The sequence below is a fragment of the Eschrichtius robustus genome, chromosome 5 (genome assembly GCF_028021215.1).
Source record: "Eschrichtius robustus isolate mEscRob2 chromosome 5, mEscRob2.pri, whole genome shotgun sequence".
NCBI classification, from domain to species: domain Eukaryota; kingdom Metazoa; phylum Chordata; class Mammalia; order Artiodactyla; family Eschrichtiidae; genus Eschrichtius; species Eschrichtius robustus.
The window spans coordinates 87700147-87705568 of record NC_090828.1 but is presented as its reverse complement, the minus strand read 5'-3'; positions in this window follow the sequence as shown (position 1 = coordinate 87705568).

Genomic DNA, 5422 nt, shown 5'->3' with positions numbered 1-5422 from the left:
GATCAAGTGGGATTTATTCCAGGATGCATTGATGGTTCAACATCATAAATCAATAAGCATAATTCAATACATTAACAACATGAAGGATAAAAATTACATGTTCATCTCAATACATGCAGAAAAACTATTTGACAAGACAAAAACTCTCAATAAAATGGGTATAGAAGAAACACACCTCATCATAATAATAGCCATATATGATGAACTCACAGCTATCATACTCAGTGGTAACAAACTGAAAGCTACCACTTTAATATCAGGAACATCACAAGGATGCCCACTCTCACCACTCTTATTCAATGTAATATTGGAAGTCCTAGACAGAGCAACTAGGCAAGGAAAAGAAATAAAATGCATTCAGATTGGAAAAGAAAAGTAAAACTGGATGACATGATTTGTGGATGACATGATTATATATAGAGAAAACTCTAAAGATGCCACCAAAAAAATCTATTAGAAATAATAAACCAATACAGTAAGCTTGCAGAGCACAAAATCAATATAGAAAAATCTGTTGTGTTTTTGGACACTAACAACGAGCTAACAGAAAGAGAAATTAGGAAAACAATCTCATTTACAATCACAACAAAGAGAATAAAATACCTAAGAATAAGTTTAACCAAAGAGGTAAAAGACCTATATACTGAAAACTACAAGACGCTGTTTAAAGAAATTGAAGAAGACATAAATAAATGGAAAGATATTTCTTGCTTATGGATTGGAAGAATTAACATAGTTAAAAATGTCCATATTACCTAAAGCAATCTACAGATTCAGTGCAATCCCTATCATTATTCACAGAAATAGGACAAAAAATTCCTAAAATTTATATGGGACCACCAAAGACCCCAAAGAGCCAAAGCAATCCTGAGAAAAAAGAATAGAGCTGAAGATATCACATTCCTGATTTCAAACTATATTATAAAGCTATTGTAATCAGAACAGCATGATATTGGCAGAAAAACAGACACATAGATCAATGGAACATAATTGAGAGCCCAGAAATAGAACCACACATATATGGACAATTAATTTATGACAAAGAAGCAAAGAACCATATAAGGGAGAAAGGATAGTCTCTTCAATAACTGGTGTAGGGAAAACTGGACAGCCAGGTGCACAAGAATGCAACTAGACCACTATCTCACACCATACACAAAAATCAAAATGGATTGAAATTGAATGTAAGACCCTACACCATAAAACTGCTATTTAGACAGTAGGCTCTTTGATGGCAGTCTTAGTAATGTCTTTCTGGATATGTCTCCTCCGGCAAGGAAAAAAACAAAAAAACAAAAACAAACAAGTGGGATTACATCAAACTAAAAAGCTTCTGCGCAGCAAAAGCTACTGTCAATAAAATGAAAAGATAACCTACTGAATGGGGCATTTACAAATCATACATCTGATAAGGGGTTATATCCAAATATATAAAAGATTCATTCAACTCAACAACAACTAAAAAACAAACAACCCAATTAAAAAATGGGTAGAGGACCTGAAGAGACATTTTTCCAAGGAAAACATACAGTTGGCCAATAGACACATGAAAAGATGTTTAACATCACTAATTATTAGGGAAATGCAAATCAAACCCACAAATATCACCTTATGCCCATTAGAATGACTACGATCAAAAAGGCAAGAAATAACAAGTGTCAGAGAGAATGTGGAGAAATGGGAACCCTTGTGTAGTGCTGGTGGGAATGTAAACTGGTGCAGTCACTATGGAAAACAATACGGAGATTACAAAAAAAATTAAGAATAGAACTACCATACGATTCAGCTAATTCGCTTCCAGGTATTTATCTGAAGAAAACAAAAACACTAATTCAAAAAGATACATGCACCCCTATGTTCATCGCAGCCTTATTTACAATAGCCAAGATATGGAAACAACCTAAGTGCCCATTTATGGAATGAATGGAAAAGATGTGGTGTGTATATATATATATATATATATATATATATATATATATATATATATGTATACACACACACACACACACACACAAAGGAATACAAATACAACTCAGCCATAAAAAAAGTAATATTGCCATTTTCAACAACATGGGTGGACCTGAAAGGTATTATGCTAAGTGAAATAAGTCAGATGGAGAAAGACAAATAACATATGATTTCACTCATATGTGGAATATAAAAAACAAGCAACAAAAAAAACAAAAACATCAAAATAAATGAACTAAACCAAACAAAAACAAATACAACAAACACATAGATACAGAGAGCAAAGTAGTGATTACCAGAGGGAAAAGAGTGTGGGGGGAGGGCAGATGGGTAAAAGAGGGCCAGCTGTGTGGTAACAGATGGAAATTAAACTTTTGGTGGTGAGCACAGTGTAGTGTATATAGAGGTTGAAATGTAATGTTGTACACATGAAACATATAATGTTATAGACAAATGTTATCTCAATAAAGTAAGAAAGAAAGAGAGAGAGAGAAAGGAAGAAAGAAAAAAAGAAAGAAAGAAAGAAAGAAAGAAAGAAAGAAAGAAAGAAAGAAAGAAAGAAAGAAAGAGAGAGAGGAAGGAAGGAAGAAAATAACGTTTGCATTGCCTGTTCCCATTTTGCAGTTATCAAAACTTTAGTACTGCCGTCATGAAGTTAGTGATGTCAATATACTCATTATTTTGTGTCTTCTGTTTTATAGAAACCTCAGAAAACCTCTCCTTATCAAGAGGATGATAGCAGTAACAACATTACTTTGAGAAAATCAGTTATTAAATAAACAAACAGTAAAAGCATAACTACTACTACAAAATGGTTTACTTGAAAGCAAGCCCTTGCTCTAGAGTGGGAGTTTTTAAATCCTTAATGGTCATTTTCTAATTCATTAAAGTTCCCTCTATTCAGATGTGATGACTCATTGAAATAGGGCCAGCAATATTAAAAGCATTTGCCTATTTCAAAAGTGTTTTGAAAACTCTTTGTAGCTCAGCTCTGATTCTTTTATCTGCTTACTATTTGAATACAGAGGAAAAAATAGATAATTTTGTTAATTCCAGTTCTTCATATAAACAATCAGATATTTGGGCAAATCGACATGCAAACATATCTAATAGAGAATATTCAAGTTCCCCTGCTAGAGCACAACATATAGATTGCCTTGAATGCCTCTGAATTTAACAGTGAGGGGGGAAATTTGATCTAGGAAAAAGTGAGTGGGTTATAGGAATTTTAGTTTAAAAATGAATTTTTTTAATATTTAATTAATTAATTAATTAATTTGGTTGTGCTGGGTCTTAGTTGTGGCAGCCAGGCTCCTTAATTGCCGCTCGCCTGCTCCTTAGTTGAGGCTCTCCGGCTCCTTAGTTGTGGCATGCATGTAGGGTCTAGTTCCCTGACCAGGGATCGAACCCGGGCCCCCTGCATTGGGAGCCTAGAGTCTTAACCACTGCCCCACCAGGGAAGTCCCTACAAATGAATTTTAAGTACCAACTGGCAAAATGTCATTTGCTTATAATAAACCCTTGTATTTTTTCTCAAAAAAAAAAAAAAAAAAAACCTCAAAAAACTAAAATACTACATATAGAGGATAGGAAAGCCCGTGCTCATTACTGGGGGAGTTTTCTAATAACCAGAATATATATCTCATAGGAAAGAGAGAACAGATTATCTATTTAGCCTAGTGATTTACTGTTATTTGCTTTCCCTGTTAGATGTGAGGGAGAGGGAGAAGAGGGAAGAGAGGAGGGGAAAAGAGTGGGGGAGAAGGAGAGGAAGGGCGAGAAGGGGTGAGGACAGGAGGGAAGGAATGGGGAAGAAGAAAGAAGAAAAGGGAGGGGGCAAGAGAGAGAGAAAAGGCAGGGGAGGAGGATTAAGGAGAGTAGAGGAAGAGGGGGGAGGGGAGGGAGTAAGAAGGGGAAAGGATAAAAAGGGAAGGCAAGAGAAGAAGGCAGGGAAGGAGAGGAAAGGAGGGAGAAAAGGAAAGGGGAGGGGAAAGAACAGAGGAGAGAGAAATTGGGGTATGTGTGTGTTTTGTTCTTGATATTGTTCCAATATTTTCCCCTACCCATGTAGAAAAGATTTGGCATTCCTTGGCTTCAGAATGAAATTGCTTGACAAGAACCCCCTGACCTGGGTTTTGAGAGAACTTATGTTATATTGGTTAACCCCAAGAGGAAGGGGGAAAGAGTGTTGGCAGTGCAGGGTGATGAGGCTGGGAAAGGAGAGGCAGAAGGGAAGAGAGAGAAGGAAGCTACTAGGCTGGCCCCAGAGTATTTTGCTATGTGTAAAACGTCTGGGGTATTTCCAACACCCCCTTGGAAGAAGAAGGAAGGAGAGTCCTAATAATGACTCAGATTAAATTTCCCTCCACAGAAGTGAGAAGCGAGTTCCTAAAATGTTTTTACTTAATTAGAAAAAAATAGATCCATGTGAAAGTTCCTATATACTGTAGGGGAGGAAAAATAATTTTCCCTCTACCCTTCTGAGTTCTTAGCTGGGATCCCTGTAATAAAAGACAGATTAACAAGAGAAAAAAAAGTAAGTTTATTAACAAGAATACCTCATGTATACATAGGAAATATCCCGGAGAAAATGAATCATTCTCAGAGCTGGCTTAGAATTCAGGCTAAATTCCCATCTTAATACGGAAGGGAAGAGGAATGTATGCCACTTCGTGGAGAATAAATGATTTTTAGGAAAGATCAATGGGCCCTTAGAAGAAAGGATGAGAGATACAATAGTTTGTGACAAGGTCTGTCTGTGTGTGGTGTGGACTTCTAGTCTCTTCTGTGATAAGACTCAATCTTCCCTGGTTAATGAAACTTCTGAGGAGGGCATTTATGAAAATTGAGCTCCTTTCGGATCTATCTTTAGGCAGATAAAGGGAGTTCAGAGACATCCTCTCCCTGCATTTGCTGTTTTTCAAGTGCCTACAGCTCATAATAGTCGATATGCCACAGTGGCATGTTTTGTGGTGACATGTCCTGAACTACTACAGTTCTATTTTGGGGTGGCATATTCTGCTACCCTTCAACATCCAAGTTTAAGACTGCAGCTTTTTATCAGTCTGTCCTCACTGGCCCCCGAGGTTCTCTTTTACATCTACAGAACACTTTTAATAGTTGTACCTGAACTGGCCACCAACCAGCATCTTTGTCTTAGTCACATACTTGTTTTTACTTATTGAACATTTAGCATTAGAGCTTCATAGTTGGATCTGTAGCCTTGGATTCTTACAGAAACAGTTTGCTACACTGAATTTAATTTGATTAATAATACTGCGAGCCCCCATTGAAGTCTACTACTTTATGCCACGCACTGGCCCAGCCTTAGTGAATAAGCCTTGAAGAGTAAATATAAAGTTCACGGTTTAAGAATTAGTTTTTGAGAGAACAGACTTTCCCTCATATCCCCAATCAGCAATTTTGATGGAAGGAAATGAATCATCTTCTGAAA